Source organism: Podarcis pityusensis (assembly GCF_964106645.2).
Source record: "Podarcis pityusensis genome assembly, chromosome: W".
NCBI classification, from domain to species: domain Eukaryota; kingdom Metazoa; phylum Chordata; class Lepidosauria; order Squamata; family Lacertidae; genus Podarcis; species Podarcis pityusensis.
The window spans coordinates 14,493,338-14,511,365 of record NC_138045.1 but is presented as its reverse complement, the minus strand read 5'-3'; the positions used below and the strand labels follow the sequence as shown (position 1 = coordinate 14,511,365).

Here is an 18,028-nt window from a genome sequence, read left to right as displayed (position 1 = left end):
TTTTTGGCCACATGTGTTTCCTGACAGCATATCACATCAAAATTCTTTTTCATCAAAACCTTCGAGATTTTATTCCTTTTAGATTTGTCATTTAATCTGTTCACATTCCAAGACAGAAATTTAAGAGTCATTATCGTGTTTTTTTATTTTATTTTATTTTTAATTCGTACTACCCACGTTTTCAGGCTTATAGTCTAGTTTTCCTGTTCCTTATAATTTCTTCCTCTTCTTCTCCTCCCACTGCGCCTTCTTCCTCTTCTTCTTCCTCTTTCTCCTCTACTTCTTTCCCTTTCTCCACTTTCTGTAATTTCTCTGTAATTCTCTCTCTTTCTTCAAATCTTTCTTCCACTTTCCCTAGCTCCTTCTCATATCTTCTCAGAAATTTTTCCACTTCTTGGGTATTCATCAGTCTAAATCTCTTGTCTTTGTAATAGAAGGTAATCCCTTCTGGGAATTCCCATCTATAAGATATAGCATTCCTTTTCAGAACACTTACTATTTGTCTATATCCGTCTCGTTTACGCAAGAGCCTGATTGGAATTTCTTTAAATATGACAATAGGTCTTCCTTCAATTATTAATTTTTTTTTATAGCTCATTCTTAGGATCATATTTTTCATCTCAATTGAATTGAAGACCACTAGGCAGTCACCAACCAATTTTTTCGATTTAGCTTGTTGCGTTTTCCCTCTAATTCTGAATGCCTTGTCTACCGTGTAGGCTACCTCTTCCTCTTTCAATTCTAGCCATTTAGATAGCTCTCTAATCATTTTTTCTTTTACATTCTCATTTACTTCTTCTCCAACTCCTCTAAATTTTAAGTTGAGCTGTTTCTGCCGCATTTCTACCATGGCTAGATTATCCGACAGTTGGTCTTGTCTGTTATTCCATTCTCTTATTTCCTCCTTTATTTTTTCTGTCTCTTTCTTTTGTTCTTTCATCTCCTTTTGAATTTTCTTATTTGCTTCTTCAATTGATTTTGACCTAACTGTCAAATCTTGAATCTTACTAGAGAGTTCACCTACGGCCCCTTCTATTTTCTTGTCTATCCTCACTGCACCTCTCCTAGTTTATTTACCATATGTACCTGTCAGGGGTTCAGGGACAGAGGCACAGGGTAGGCAGGAGATGGAGAGCGATGGGGATGAATCCCAGGACAGCGAGGAAGAGGATGACAATGACTCAAGAGATTCCATGAGTCTTTCCAGCGAATCAGAGGATTCCCAGAAGGGGGCGCCGGTGGTCAAGGCCAGGGGAGCCCCAGGGGGGACGTGTCAGGAGCAGGGGGCCAGCGGGGGATCCCAAAGTGGCAGCTGGGCGTCAGGACCAGCCTCCCCGCCAGAGTGCAGCGAAGGGGGTGGAGGTTCCAGTGTATCAGGGGAGGCGGCTCCGGCAGTAGAGAAAGGAGGGAGGTCGGAGCAAGCCACCCTCCCGGAAGGGGAGGGGAGTAGTGAAGGGAGTAGCGTAGCTGTCAAAAGGAAAGTTAGAGGTTGGGCGCGCGCGCCAAGTTCAAATGTAGAGGCGCGCGGAAGTACAGGGAGCCCGGAGGAGGGGCCAGGTCCCAAAGCCCGCAGGAGGGGGCAAGAGCAGTCTGATTCCGCGTCGGAGGAATCCAGGAGGGGCGAAACCCCAGCGGGCAGAAAGACCCTGCGGAAAAGGAAAGAGAGAAAGAGGTGGAGCAGCGCAAGCCTCTTAAACTGGTGCAGGGGAGGGACGGATTCAGAGGGGACTTCAGCGGTCTAAGCCTAGGAGACGTAGGGCTGCGCGCCTCGGATCTGAAGCAAACAATGAACTGCAATTAACACTTTTGTATATAAGAAAAGATAGGCGTTGGTCTTTTGTGAGCTGAGACTTGAGGCAGCCCTGACAGTACCTCACTTTGTTTAAATTCCTCCTTAATCTTTAACCACAAGATGTCTAAATCTTTGATTTCCTCTTGTCGAGACGCTTTCCTTTCCCCAGGGGTCCCTCCTACCTTTTTTCCATTTCCTCCCGACATTTTGCGTTATTTTCCCAAATTTTCAATTTTATTGCATTAATCTCTCCCTTAGAGGGCGTACAATCTCTCTCTCTTGCTCTATCTAAATCCTGTACCTCCGAATATCTTCCTCCCAAGATTTCAGACCCAAGTGGTACCTCTGTTACCAAAAATATAAACGGGACACAGTCCAATCCAGATAATAAAGATCATATAAACACAGCTACAGATTATTCCATAATTTCCTCTCTGAGTCCGAAATATATCTACTAAGGATGAGATGTCTATTACCTTAAATCTCCTTGTATAGTAATTGTAATTTACTCCGAACTCACAGAATTAGAAACTTTAAGTTTTAAATTAAAGATCTTTCCCACAAGAGCCCCAAACGTAGTCCTCTAATAATGCTTGGTTTTTTTCCCTAATAGAGTCCAAATAATTTAAGCCTAATTGAAAAGTAATCCTATTTGCATAATTTTTTCTGAGAGATCGAAAAGAGCAGGGAGTACGGAGAAACAATTTTCTTATAAACAAAGCATAATTTTCAGATAGTCCTAATTGGTCCTAATCAGTTCTAATCAGTTCCGGTGTCTTCCGCCACTTGTCAGCTTAATCCAACTTAGGTATAATGTCTTCCACGATTGTTGTCACGTCAAAGTCCCCCCCCCAAAAAAAAGAAAAGAGAAAAAAACCCTCAAAATACAGAGTCGTGATTTGTTTCACTTAGATGTCAAATTGACCAAATGACCTCAATGTCGAAAGTCATTAAATAGATCCAGAGTGTCAGCATCACCTTTGAGCCAGTGCCACCAAGTGGACTCATCCACTTCAGCCCCGACTGGGCTAGGCGAGCTGGGTAGCACTTCCAGAGACCACCTTCTGCACAGGAACAGGTCAAAGTGCTGTGGACTCACAGCTTAGAGTTGTGAGCACCGGATTCACTCCAACAAGAAGACAGTCGTCGCACAGCAGAGTACAGCAGAGTCTAGCAGAGTATATAAACAACTCGGAGAGCAGCTCTGTAGAATATCTTCTTTATTCTATAACTAAAACTATACAAACTATATACAGAGCTTAATAGGTCTAAGCATAAATAAATGCTGCACTGCACTGAGTGTCTGCAGCTGCTCTTAGCAGCAACCTTATCTCTACACACGATCTCTAACACTCAGTCTCTCTCTCTCTCTCCGACACTGACTGACTGACTGACTGACTCGGTGCTGGAGCAGAATAAGTAGAGAGCAGAACACACCTCCTCCTCTCTGGAGAATCAGCAGACTCCTCAGGAGATTCTTGGATATGGGAGGGGTGAAATCTCCTCACAGAGATCATTCAACTTTGCGAAATCAAATGTAATTTAGTTTGGGAATGGGAATTTAAATTGTAATGAAAGAGGTGAGTTCAATATGAAATAGCATGGAGCAGGGAGAGTAGGTGTAATTTCCAGTCTTGACCACTGAGGTCAGAGTCTAGATTCTTCCATCACTTTCCAGCTCAGTCCATTTCAGATATCCTCCTGCAGAGCCAATCCCCTGCCGCTTCAGTGATTGTAAAAATAAAAAGGTTTAGGGAGTCCCTCCAAGAGGAAAGTAAGTGTCCGCAGAGTTCCCCAAGTCCTTAATATTGTTCAAGGAAGAAAAAAAAAATTAGCAGGAGTTTCGAATACAACCTAATATAGGAGAAGGTGGAAGGGTAATCACTCGTTCACTTAATATGGTGAGGAGGAGGTGAAGAGTTAGAGCTGATCTTAATATGGCGAGGAGGGGATGACGAGTTAGAGCTGAACTTAACTTTAGTGATTCTTTATACACCTCCTTCCATTATCTCTTTAAAGTCCTTTAATGTTCTTTTACCTCCCCCTTCTGAGTGGAATCTCTTTAAATCACCCAAGGAAAAAAAAAAAGGAGCGTAAGTTTTCATGCATTCATTCGTTTCCCTTCTCCTTAAAGCCTTCTCAAATCTTTTCGGGGTCTTCTTGACTATCACTCTATTGAGATAAATGAGCGCGGTTACTTTTTACCTTTTGTCTTCCCAGCGCTAAAGGTATTCAAAGTCTCTAGTCAGTTCCTTATTAGTTACTTTGTATTTTATAAGTCTGTCTGCCGCAGCAAAAAAGTTGCCGTGGACTTTTTGTTTTGTACTCACTCAGATAGGCAATCAGTCACTTCCTTTCTTATTCTTGCGACTTTGTTTCCTGCGCCATTTTCCCCTCAATCGGGATGAATTCCCTGCTTTCAATCTTTAAACATCCGAAATTCACTTGGTACGATCTTCAAGATTTTAGGATAAAAATATTCCACTTTCGCCAAGGATTTCATTCTTATGTTTCTGGAGATTCATCGCGCTTCTCAGGGGAAGCTGAGGGCATCTCAACACAGGGTCGGTGCTTTCCCGCTTGCGTTCGCAGTCTCGTCGTCCTCGAGTTCTTTCAAAGAAAAAAAAACCCGAAAAGACAGCGAAACCACTCCTCCGCTGCTGGGTAGCCTGTCCCTCAAGGGTCCCCCCCTTGAGATTTTTGGGGTGCGCAGTGCCCTTGCGACTCCCCCAAGCCCCCGTGTTGCCCTGGAAAACCCCAACGAGGTTTTCCGTGCTTCCTCGCTGTCCGCGAGTCAAACCGGAAGTCCTTTTAATATTCTTTTGGAAGCCGCCCAGAGTGGCTGGGGAAACCCAGCCAGATGGGCGGGGTATAAATAATAAATTATTATTATTATTACCTTGCTGTCTGTCCTCTCTGGTTCTCACCATATATGCAAGCTTAATCATGTGCAGTACAGGTGAAACTCGATAAATTAGAATATCGTGGAAAAGTTCATTTATTTCAGTAATTCAACTTAAAAGGTGAAACTAATATATGAGATAGACTCATGACATGCAAAGCGAGAAAGCGAGATATGTCAAGCCTTTATTTGTTATAATTGTTATATTTGTTATAATTGTTATAATTGTGATGAAAACCCCAAATTAACAATCTCAGAAAATTAGAATATTAAATGAAATCAGCAAAACAAGGACTGCAAATAGAGCCATATTGGACCTCTGAGAAGTAGAAGCATGCATATGTACTCAGTGCTTGGTTTGGGCCCCTTTTGCATCAATTACTGCCTCAATGTGGCGTGGCATGGATGCTATCAGCCTGTGGCACTTCTGAGGTGTTATGGAAGACCAGGATGCTTCAATAGCAGCCTTCAGCTCTTCTGCATTGCTCAGTCTCATGTCTCTCATCTTTCTCTTGGCAATGCTCCATAGATTCTCTATGGGGTTCAGGTCAGGTGAGTTTGCTGGCCAATCAAGCACAGTAATCCCATGGGCATTCCAAATTTTAGTTATCCATTCCTGGATGGTGTTCTCATTCCACCCCAGTCTGATTTTGACAAATAATAATTTTGGTAGCAGTTAAGAGGTGTTGCATTAATTTGCTGTCCTCTATTAGTACAGTTTCTTTAACGTATTCTAATAGTAAAATTAGAGGATCCTTGGATAAACTATAGTCAGTTATTCCTTCAATTTCCATTGCTATACCTTCCCAGAATTTTCTAATTTGGGGACACATCCAGAATATATGCCACATCCCAGCACCACTGGCTGTTCTGTATCTCCAGCGAAGATGTTAACAGTGTTAAAATCATAGAATTGTAGAGTTGGAAGGGACCCCAAAGGTCATCTAGACCAATCCAAGGTACCAACAGAACAGAAACTTAGAGAATTTTTTTTTTATTGGGACCCTGTTTGTTGAGGAATTGTTTGTTGAGGCTGCTAGCCATGGTGGCTGTGCTCTGCCTCCATGGTTGCAGGCAGAAATGCTTCTGAATACCAGTTGCTGGAAACAGCAGAAAGGGAGAGTGCTCTTGTGATCAGGTCCTGCTTGTGAGCTTCTCCTAATGGGTATCTGGTTGACCACTGTGAGAACAGGATGCTGGACTAGATGGGCAATCGGCCTGATTCAGCAGGCTCTTCTTAGGTTTATGCCAAATCAAATTCCAGGGGTGTTGGTTTTTTATTTATTCCATACAACAGAGGTTTTTAACCTTTCTGAGTCCACGACTCCCTTGACCAACGGCATTCTTTCTGTGGCTCGCCTTCAGCCTGTTTGTGGGCAGTGCTGTTCCCTCTGAGGCAGAGGCTGGACTCAGGAACTACATTTCCTGTCAGGCATGCTTTGGAGGTGACGCAGCCCTCTCTTCCACCACATGTGGCCTCTTCTATTAATCTAATCTACACAGTTCAATCTATTAGGAGGAGGGAGAGGCGAAGGAGGGTCGGAGGCCAGTGCTGCCCATGGCTTCCCCCAAAATCATTCAAAGTGCCCCAGGGTGCTGTAGCACATTGGTTGAAAACCACCGTACTATGAGGATGGGAAATGAAATGGATCCTGAGATGTGGAAAAAGAAAAGTGGAGGTGGGTAGGCGTGGGTGTGGATGTAAAGCCTAAAGTGCTTACAACAAAAAACAACTGTGGGATTACAGTCTCAGGAATGCTGAAAAAACAAAATTATAGCTGCATCCCCCAATTTAGTCTTTGCAAAGCTGTAGGGAACTAAGGAGGGGAGCCCAGGTGGTTCAACAGGCAAGGAAAAGCAGCCCCAGAGTTGACCACTGGTTCCCAGGCACCCTAGTGCCAGAGAGACCCTGAGGAAAACAGGGAAGGGCCCCTGTTAGTGTGGATGGCCAGGGAGAGCTAAGTGAGGAAACAAGTGCAAAAAAGAAATAGCAGGGGCGGTGGAGGAGGGTGTCTGCAATGTGGCAGAGGAAAGGGGGCATTGGTTCAATAGGCAGATGCAACAGGACTGGTGCTTCCAGGGCGCCATTGAAAAAGACAAAAAGCTTGATGTTCCATAATGGCTCTTCAGGGGGGAGTCATGTGGGTTAGTGGTGGGTTCATGGCTGCTGTGGCTTCTACTGCCTGCTGGTAGAAGGGAGGGGGGAGGAGAAGGAAGTGAAGGGAAAGGAGAGGGAGCAGGCAGCGGCACACTTATTGTTGAGAAACAGGCAGTACTTGGCCCAGGGAAGTGGCACCACTCACACCACCTGCCTGCCAGCTTGCTTACTCTTCTGAGCTGCTCGCTGGGCAAGCAGGAGAGAGGAGGGGAGGCCAGGGCTGCCCGCGGCTCTCCTGACAATCCTTCAAGACTCTCCAAGGAGCCACTGCTCAACAGTTGAAAATCACTGTTGTACAGCATTTCTCTCTATTCCTACCTTGACAGCATGCAAGTCTGTTCCCTGTTGAGTTCACATGGATCCCTGTTACCTGACACCCTCTCCTTCCTCCTCCCTTCTTGCAGGCTGTCTACAAGGCTTGGCTGTGCTCTGAGTACTTCAATGTGACCCAACTGCAGTGCCAGCACCGGATCCCATGCAAGCAATACTGCCTGGAGGTACAAACAAGGTGTCCCTTCGTCTTGCCTGACAACGACGAACTGATCTATGGAGGACTGCCTGGCTTCATCTGCACAGGTAAGGCTTAGAATTGTAGAGTTGGAAGAGACACCCAAGGGTCATCTAGTCCAACCCACTGCAATGCAGGAATCTCAACTAAAGCATCCATCCAAAGTCTGTTTAAAAACCTCCAATGATGGAGAGTCTACCACCTTCTGAGGTGGTATGTTTTACTGTCGAACAGCTCTTACCACTTACAAAGATAGGGGATGTACCCCAAAAGCAGAGGCGTAGGAAGGTCAGGTGGTACCCGGTGTGGAAAATTTCTTGTCACCCCCCCCCATTGATTTTTTTTTTTGCCTGCAAAAATGGTTTTACATTATTTCATATTTTCTTACAAAGGAATGTGGATTCTGGGCCTCAGATAACAAGTAGGCAACTATGGGCAGATACTTAAATCTACAGGATGGATTGTGTTTTGGCTTGTGTTATTTTATTTATATTTATTGTTTATTTATTTAATAAAATCTATTTTTAAAAACCTGCAAAGTGGTTTACCAAAACAAAAAACAAAAAAATACCACAGCAGTAAAATCAAGAAAAATTGGCTGCATGCAGGGGGCGAGGCAAAGGTAAGGCAAGGCCTAATCTACTGGGCCTAGTCTCATTTTCTTCACGTAGGCTGACTTTCCATGACCCGGGAAGCCCAGCGGAGGGTACGGCAGTAGGGTGGTTCATAAAAAACTTTTTTTAAAAAAAAAATTCTGCTCCAAAGGTCTTATTTTACTAAACTAGGGATTATATAGCTATATCTGAAATTTCATGCATATCAGTTAATATCTTGACCCTGCTCCACTGAATTGAAATTTCAGGCTTCACGACATAGGAAAACGGCCAAGTAAACAGCTATTTTCGTGGAGGAGGGTCAAGATATTAACTGATATGCATGAAATTTTATAAATTAGCTATATAATCCCTAGTGTAGTAAGATAAGACCTTCGGAGCAGGCATTTTCCAAAAAAAGTTTTTTTATGAACTGCCCTAGTAGGGCAGTAATTGTTCCTTGATCATTTGTCACCCCCCCCCCCATGATGGCACCTGGTGCGCCTACGCCCTACGCCCCTGCCCAAGAGACAACCCAAAATGTTTTATTAACATAATTAACAACCCAAAAGTGCTATAGCAGGGTATTAAATTGTCTCATATCCAGAGGAATCAAACAATAAATACTGTAAATTGTAAGAGGAAGAAATGGTGAGACACAGCAATATAAATCAAGACATCCGGGAAAGGTCATAGAATAAATACTTCAGCAGTTGGTCTGTGAGCACTTAGGAAAGGAAGCTCTGATTTCTAAGACCCGGCTGTTTGACAGTGGAACAGTCTCCCTCGAGAGGTTGTGGACTCTCCTTCCTTGGAGGTTTTTAAGCAGAGGTTGGATGGCCATCTGTCTTGAATGCTTTAGCTGAGTTTCCTGCATTGCAGGGGGTTGGACTAGATGACCCTTGGATCCCTTCCAACTCTATGATTCTATGATACAGCCAAATGCAGATTTTTAAAGTTTTCAATTGCTGGGCTCTTGAAATCCTAGCAGTGTAAGGAGTCGGACTAGATGACCCTTGGAGTCCCTTAGAACTTTACAGTTCTCTGTTTCTATTATTCTAGCTGCAGCTAACAACAGTGTCAAAAGCTCTGGAGTGACAGGTTTTCGTGTTGTTCATCAACATATTCAATAATTATAGTTGTGGGGAAGCCTGAACAGGTGATTTACTTATTTTAGGTATTCCTTGATATACTTGGGATCAGAATTAATGAAATGCGAGGACATTTCCACCAAAGATGGAGGAATGTCCTGTAATGGTTCTAGGGGTTGCTCGTGCGTAAGCTTGTCCCAACCTCTGGCTGGGTTGCCTGAGTGAACCTTTCCTGTCCGGGCAGCCACTCGCCTGTGACTGTCTCAATCGCTGGCAGAATCCGTCAGTGGGCGTTTCTTAAACTTCTTCTAGCAAAGAAGCTCTTTGATGCCAAGTCTCCTCCTACTTTCCCTGCGCGGAAGCCTTCTGCGCAAGGAGGGCGTAGGCAGCGGAGGACCCTTCATCTCCCCGCTGGTCCCCGGCAAGGAGTCATGGGACCGCCTCGCCGATTCCCCCATCTGCCCCCCTTCACCACTGGAGCTACGTTGATTCTCCTCCCCAGAAGACGGGCTGCCTCTCCCACTCCCGGGACGCTCGCTGGGATCCCTTTGGAGCTTGCTCTCTCCCTCGGACACTGATGGCAGTTCCCTGACATGTCCCTTGAAACCCACAGTCGCACCAGCAGTCATGTGCTGACTGATGTAATATGGGACATCTTCATAGGTGTGTTATGCCATCTATGGAGATCTTTGAGGGAATGTTCTCTCACATATGATGGAATCAGTTTATATGGCTTATATGACCACAGTGATTTCCTTTCAGATTTCTCTATTTGAACATTTATCTCCTTCTCCCAATAACATTTAAGGCCTACAAATAGACCAGTGGCAAACTCCAAAAACTGTGTAAATAATGGAGACCAGTTATTTGTCTTGGTGTCCATGATTCAGTTCAGTAGGTTCAACTAGGCCTGCCTAGTTGAAGGTCCTCTGCCCCATAACAGCATGCCCTTAGAAGGGATGGGGAAGCTATTTGTGTGTATCCAGCACCTCCTAGTGTTCTGGTACATGCCAACCCTTTTCTGGTCTGTCTCTTGATTTTCAGAATATGAGGAAACCACGTCAGCCAACCCTGGGCTCTGCTGCTGCTGCTGCTGCTGGTAGCTAGTGCCAGGTTGGTCCAAAATAAGTCATCTGCTCTCTGTGATTTGATCACAGAGGTGGACTCTCGTTCCTTGGAGGTTTTTCAACAGAAGTTGAATGACCACCTTTCAGGGATTTCTTAGCTGTGATTTGTGCGTTGTAGGGGGTTTGACTAAATGATCCAGAGGACCTTCCAACTCTACAATTTTGATTAAGAGTGCAAGTTCATCTTGTTGATTTCCCATGCTCTGTGCATTAGTATAGAAACAACAGAAGCCACCAATCATTCCCTCTGGTTGCTTCCTTCTTCCTTTTTCCTGCCCATTAGCGGATTCTAATTCTACCCTGGTTTCTTGTAAATCAGTGAACTCTCCTGAAGGTAGCACTTAGCAGACCTGACACCACTTCTCCCCCCCCCCCACCTCCTCCTTTCTTGTTGTCCTTTTGCCAGGGTTGCTGGAGAGCAATCTGCCTGAACAGGAAGCCAAGTGCTGCGACATGCTGTGGGACTCATGCAACCACCACCCAGACGACAGCTGCAATACATCAGCCAAATCCATCGAGTCAGAGTCATTCCATGACCAACTCCGTGACATCCCCCATCACCACCACCACGTTCACCAGCAGCGGCAGCAGCACTACAACCTCTACTACCACCACACCCAGTACCAGCACCAGCACCATCCATCCCTGCTGCCTGTGTCTGCGGGCTCCCACCTCAGCAGCGGCAAGATCCGGTTCTGCGTCCTGGTTCTAATGCTCCTCCACACCATGGTGTCCTTCTCAAGCGTGCCCAGCAGCACGGGGCTGAGCCTGGGGGCCCTCCCTGCCATGGACGAGACCCTCACAAGGGACGGGGGACCCTCATTTGCAATGCAAGGAAAAGGCAACTGCCAGCTCTTTTTCACCAGTGGGGGGAAAGGGGCTGGGTGCATAAATGCTCTTCCTCCAGTGGCAGGAGGTGACACAGGATTGGGGGTGATGCACACAGACCCACCCCCATGCAGACCCCCCTCCCACCCCCCAGAGCACCTCATCACAGGGACTGCCCTGCGATGAGAGAGTCTCTGAAGCATGTGAGGCTGTGGGAACAGCTTCTGGGGAAGGAATCATTCAACAGCATACTTCAGGCTGGGACTCTGAAGAAAAAGTTTAAATCAGCATCAGGCTTCAGTTAAAAATGGTTCAGTCACCAGCAGGCCTCAGGCTCTAAGGCTCTGGTGAAGGCTTCAGTTGGCAGCAGGCCTCAGGCCGGGCCTCTTGAGAAAATGGTTCGGTTAGCAGCAGGCCTCAGCCTGATGGCCTTTGGCCTCAAAACAGCTCAGAGGCAGAGGGAAAGCCCACAGGAGCAGCTCTAAGAGAACTGTCTTCTGAGGAAAGGCAAACACAAACACCCCAGCTCCATTGAGGGCTGCTTCTTCTCCCCCCCCCCCATGTGCCTCGTTTATAGGGCCACAGGGGTCTCTACCCCATACCAAGTTACTTGCACTAGAGGCAACAGAAATGGCTTGACAGAGATCTGTTACGGATTCCCCGCCCCCCTATCATCTTCTCAGCCCAGCCCAAAACTATAATCATGATGGTGTGATGACCTCCTTCCGCCGCCCACCCACCCAAGTTCAAGGCTCCTCCATCAGTCACTAACTCCTGAGCAGCCTTTGTGTGCTCTTGGTTGAACATCTGTCATTGGTTGGTCCTTCAGCATTGCAGAGTGTTGGGCTACATGACCCTTTGGGTCCTTTCCAACTCTACAATTTATGATTTTGCAAGTTGTATTCTCTTGCTCCTTGAAGGGCTTAAGCTGAGGACACACCTGCATCATCCTTGTCCTCTGGGACATGCCACGAACAGCAGGTCCACTCCTGCTCCTCCCTCTTCCCTGCCCCACCCCGAGGTCCTGTCCCTGGTTAACACTCCAATATTTTGAATTGCTTTGGCCATAATTGGGAATTTCCTCATAACTCAGCTTCAAAAGAAGAGTTTCATTGGCAGAGCTGCAGCTGGGGGGGGGGGACCTTTAGTGTCTGGGCTTGTTCAGTCCAGAAAGAGATGTACTTACCTTTCTGAACCTGGAGTTTCTCCTTGTTATTTGAATTTCCCCATTTTTAAAATATATTTTTATTAGCACTGGTCCCCTAAACCAAAGGTTTTCAACCTCTCTGAGTTCACGACTCCCTTGACTAACTGCATACTTTCTGTGGCACCCCTGTGGGGCTCAGGAGCCCATCTATGTCACCCCTTGCCTGCAGAACTGGCAGCCTCTCACCCTTTTTGAAACACCCTCCCCTGGGGGATGTTCCCTCAGCCTCCTCTCCTCCCCCATCTCCTTGGGAGTCCTCCGGGCTGCTGCTGCCACTGCCCTGGTCTCTGAGCTGCCCCCTCTGCCCCAAAGAGAGATTCCTACTCACACTGCCCCACAGGGGCCTGGGAAGAGGATGCCCCCAGTCTTAGTGGCCTAGTGGAGACTGGCAAAAGTGAATGTGAGACAAGCACCTTACCTTGGGAGGCAGCAGTGACAGCAGTGGGCACTGCCAGGCCTGCATGGTGAAAAGGCTCCCCTTCAGCACTGGACACTAAGCTCCCAGGCAGATCTTGCACACATCAAGCACAAGGAAGGCCAGTGCAGCACCTGCCTGCCTGGCCTCCCACTTGTCTGTTCATTCCCAACAACAAGTGCTGGCAAACTGGCTGGCTGGGCTTCCTCACCTGCTTGCTTGCTTACTCTGAGGCCACCTCAGCTCCTGGCACCCAGCACCCCCTGGCCAGCCCCAGAGGCACCATTTGCCTGCGGAGCTTGTAGCCAGAGCTGTTGCAGCAAATACCTGCGAAAGACTTGGGGAGGCAGAGATGCGAGAGGGCATCAGAGAAGGAAGGAAGGAAAGAGAGATGGAGGCCAGTGTTGCCCACAGCACCCCTGACCATCATTCAAGGCACCCCATAGTGCCATGGCACACTGGTTGAAAACCACTGCCCTAAACAGTTTCCTATCCTTGCCCATGTCAGTTTATAAGATTGCATAGCCATCCTAATTTTCTCCCTAGCCCACTGGGGATATTCCAAAGGCTCTCTTTTATGTATATCACCTGAGTGTTGCTGGGAGACACAGATGAATCTTAGAAATCATAGAACTGTAGAGTTGGAAGTGACTCCCAAGGTCTGACCCCCTGCAATGCAGGAATCACAGCTAAATAATCATTGACAGACAACTGTTTGGTCTCTGTTTAAAAACCTGCAATAAATGAGAGTCCAACACCTTCCAAGGGAGTCCATTCCACTGCTGAACAGCTCTTACTATGAGAAACCTTTTCCTAATATCTCCTTTCTTGCAATTTGAATCCATTGAGTCGGGTCCTCTCCTCTGGAGCAGCAGAAGACAAGCTTGCTCCAACTTCCATAGGACACCCCTTCAGATATTTGAAGATGGCTACCATATCACCTCTCAGCCTCCTCTTCTCCATTGTAAACATCCCAAACTCCCTCAACTGTTCCTCATAAGGCTTGGTTTCCAGACCCCTCATCATCTTGGTCTCTCTCCTCGGCACACGTTCCAGCTTGTCAATAGCCTTAAATTATGACACCCAGAACTGGACACAGTACTCTAGGTGTGGTCTCACCAAGACAGAATAGTGCAGGACTATTACTTCCCTTGATCTGAACACTAGACATCTGTTGATGCAGCCTAGGATTGCATTAGGCTTTTTTGCTGCTGCATCACACTGTTGCCTCACGTTAACTTTGCAGTCTACTAAGACACCTGGATCCTTTCCACATGTACACAGTTCATGTTTCTTTTAAGGAACTCGTCTGACTCACAGATAATCCCTCAGCTCCAGGAGGAGGAAGGTGATCATTGTGGTCTTGTAGAGACACGATGAGCCTCTCTGTCCATCCAGCCCAGAATTGACCATGCTGATGGGCAGAAACTTTCCAGGGACCCAAGAGAAAGAAAGCTTTCCCCAGCCCTGATTATTATTTGTTTGTTGGTTTATTTATCTATACCTCACCTTTTTCTCAGGTTGGGACTCAAGGTGTCTTACACAGATCAAAATCACACAGATAAAATTAAGCTAAAAACATATAAAAGATAATTGTTAAAAAGTAGTTCAACTTGAATAAAATTAAAACAATATTTAAAACACCACAAATCTATTAAAATACAGATAAAAACAGCACAGTAGTATTGAAAGCCCTTTCCTTTAAAAAAACCAAAAAAACCAGTCCGTCCCCAAATGCCTGTTGGAATATATCAGTCTTTACCTGCTGACAGAAGGACAGTAAAGAGGGGAGCCAATCTGGTTTCTTTGGGAAGGGAGTTCTAATGTTGTCTGGGAGCAGCCACCACCCTGTCCCACGTCCCCACCAAGCAAGCCTTTGAGGATGCTGGAGTAGAGGGAACAGCCTCCCCAGAAGATCTCAGATAGGGTTGTCATATGTCCGGAATTTCCTGGACATATGCGGAATACCACAGTCAGAAGCACTTTCCAGGCAGAAATCGGCCATCCCCAGTGGTTCACCTCTCGCAGGGCGTCCTGTTAACAGCCCGGCCCTTCATGCTTAGCAGCCGAGAAGGCCCAAGAGGCAGAGGTTTGGTTCCAGGCTGAATGGTGGCAGCCTTAAGTAGACAGGAGGGATTTCAGACTAGGGTTGCCATACATCCCAAAAAACAGCTCCACAACTTACGTGTCCAGATTTTCACCTTTTGAAATATGGCAACCTAATCTCAGAGCCCGGGCAGGCTCATATGGGAGGATAGAGTCCTTCAGATAGCTTGGTCCTATGTCTGATCTGAGATGCTGAGATTAGACCCATGGGGCTCTCTGGATGCAAAAGTAGGTTTTTCATTACCACTCCCCTAAAGGGGCATCAGTAAGCAATAGAAGGAAGAGTGTGGACTTTAAGAACTGCTGGTGCCTACAGGATGTCCCACAACACTTTAGGCCAGTTTGCCACAGGCTTCCCCAAAAGAAGATCCAACAACTGAAGTTCTGTGAGATGAGAGGGAATCCTCTGTGGTAGCTCCCAGAGTTTGAGGTCCTCCTGGGGAGGATATCAAGCACCTCCACCCACCTGTGCCTGCCTCATAGTCTCATGAAGATGGCAGGGATATCATATCCCAAGGCTCAGGCACAGTGCAAAAAAAGATTTCTCCCCATAAATATTTTGGAGATATTTTTTGTCTTTTACACCAAGCTGTGAGGTTAGGGGTGCAATTGGCCATCTTTTGGCTGCTTTAACTATGATTCCTGCATTGCATTTGTGGAATGCTCTCCCCAGGGAGGTTCTCCTGGTGCCTTCATTACATATCTTTAGGTGCCAAGTGAAAACATTCCTTCCAGGCCTTTGGCTAATTAAAACAATCCATGGCCTTTTAACTGGAGTGATTTATTGTTTTGTTTGTTATGACTTATGTCTTTTTCTGTTTTTATACTGTAAACTGCCCTGTGATTTTCCGATGGAGGACAGTATATAATTTTTTTAAAAAATCCACAGGTTTAGACTAGATGGCCCTTGGAGTCCCTTTCAACTCTATAATTCTATGAAACCCAACTTTCTATTAAACCTGTTTATTCAATACCAAAACACCTTTAAACCCCCATCTGTTTTGGCCTCCAGAAGTTGTGCCTGTTCATTTGATGGTTGGAAACGCAAAGCCAGAATGATTTTGCCTTCCAAGAAGGATGAGGCCATGCCCCCAAGTCCAGGCTGGCTTTACTCCAGTACCCTTCAATCCAAAAACACCGCACTGCCACCCCAACAGCGCTGGCAGTACTCTAATTTAGTCTTTAAAATGTTGAATGGATTCATGTTAAATGTTGTTTTACAATGCTGATTTTTTTTTATTTTTTTAATGATTAATTTGAACACACTTTGAGGACCTTTGTGGTAGACAGGTGCCCCCAGCATATTGAAAAACTGCCTGCCTCTTTTTGTGGCTCCACCAAGTGAGATCCAGTGAGGTCAGGGAGCTTGTGGAGGTGGGCAGGGCTTTTTCCAGCTGGAACTCAATGGAATTGAGTTCCGGCACCTCTCGGATGGGCACCATTGCCATTAGAAGAGAACAAGGGAGGCGTTCATGGTGAGTTCTGGCATTTCTTTTTCTAGAAAAATAGCACTGGCGGTGGGGATGCTGTGATTTGGAGACCCAGGCCTGGTTGCTGAACCCTTCCCAAGTGCTTGTGGACACCAAGACCAGGCCTGCTGTGAAAAAAGTCAATAATAATAATAACAATTATTATTATTATTATTATTATTATTATTATTATTATTATTACTACTACTACTACTACAATACATGGTGTTGAGGTTTAAAAGCTAAAAGTCCTGTTGCTGAAGTCAACTTTTAAAAACCTTTCTGCTCCCACTGCCTCATTTCTGTTTCAGTTCCTTCTCTCTCTGAGCTTCTTCACACTTTTGCTCACCCCATGTTTTGATTATATCGTGTGCCAGTTTTGATCGTACCATGTGCCAATTGGATTTTCACAAAGTACAGCCACAGAACAATGAGAAAAGTTCTTGGACCCAAGGGAATTTATCAGGATGCAATACAATCAAAATACTGGTTGAGGAAAAGTGTGGATGAGCCCTTAAGCAAAATTGCACTCCAGGTTTTCTGCATGGATGATAAGATCCAGTATGGCATGTTGGATCGGATTTCCACAAGGTGCAGCCATGGAAGAACAAGAAAAGTCAGACCCAAGAAGAATCAATTGATACACAATACAATCCAAATATGGGTTGAAGGAGATTGCAGATGAGCTCACTGTCATAATAAAGTGGCTTGTGTCTTTGGAAGCAGGCGTTGGTTTTCTTCTGCCACTTGACACACTGTGCTTCACCTTTAGAACTTTTTTGCACTAGTTCTTATTACATTTATTTTCCAAAAATGGTTTGGGAGTTGGCAGGGTGGGGTGGGGTGGGGAGGTGAGGAAAGGAGAGATTGGGAAGGGGGGGGGAACCAAACAACAAAACGATGCTATAATTCAGTTGTATTGAAACTATTATATTACTCTGTGTTTTCAATAGTCTCTGTACCTGTAATGCTTTCAGTTCCATTGTATTTGGATCAGGGATTTTCTCTGGTCCTTGTTTAACACAGTACATAAATAAAATGTTAAGAATTGATTATAACTTTTCCTTCCAGTGCAATATTTCAGCTTCACAGATTCCATTTCCGCTACCATAGATCCATCAGAGGACAAAAGCAATTAATTTCCAATTTCCTATAAGGCTGATCTTCAACTGGTGGGTTGGGACACAATAGTGAATGACCCTCGAGGTCCCTTCCAACCCTACAATTCTGTGATTCTAAAGACAACCTAGGCAGGGAAACCATCCAAGCCACTCCTCAACCCAGCGGGCTGAGCCAGGTGTACCGCACTGCATTTCTCCAAAAGCTGGGCACTTGGCAATCAGTTGCTCTACTGGAGCAGAGGTGGGGCTGAGTTTGCACAGTAAGGCCCCAGCATGCCTCATGGTGGGGTCTTGGCTGACTTTGTATACAGACATGCACCCACCCTCACCTGATCTTTATCATTTCTGTCATCTGATGTTCTGTAGCTGATGTTTAGTTGGTCTGTTCTACTCGACTAATTAGAGTTATCGAGTTGTTGATACTATAAGCAGAACAACTAGGCTGGGAAAGAATAACATCAATTGCCATCAATAGAGGCTAGTATGAGGCTTGGGATTGCTACCGTGGAGGGGCGAGGGAGGTATGGCAGTGGGGGCAGATGTCATAGGCGAAGGGGATCGAGATACGGATATGCTCGTACCCCTTCCAATCTGCGCCCCATCCCGAGGGACGAGGGTAGGGTGAGCAAGGATTACTCACCTCTGTCACTGGTGCTGTGCAATGCCAGGTCTGTAGGCAACAAAACCGCCACCCTGCAAGATTTCTTTACC

At 45.8% G+C, this 18,028-nt stretch overlaps 1 pseudogene across 1 annotated transcript in view; it reads left to right on the top strand.

Moving 5' to 3' along the window:
- The window catches only part of LOC308467633 (NALCN channel auxiliary factor 2 pseudogene), a 42,354-nt pseudogene extending 31,169 nt beyond the window's left edge, over nucleotides 1–11,185 (top strand). Inside the window, exons 2-3 of the transcript XR_013991566.1 lie at nucleotides 7,257–7,428; nucleotides 10,578–11,185. The product of XR_013991566.1 is annotated as an NALCN channel auxiliary factor 2 pseudogene (transcript). The remainder of the gene's footprint in view (nucleotides 1–7,256; nucleotides 7,429–10,577) is intronic.
- The last annotated feature ends 6,843 nt before the right edge of the window (nucleotides 11,186–18,028 follow it).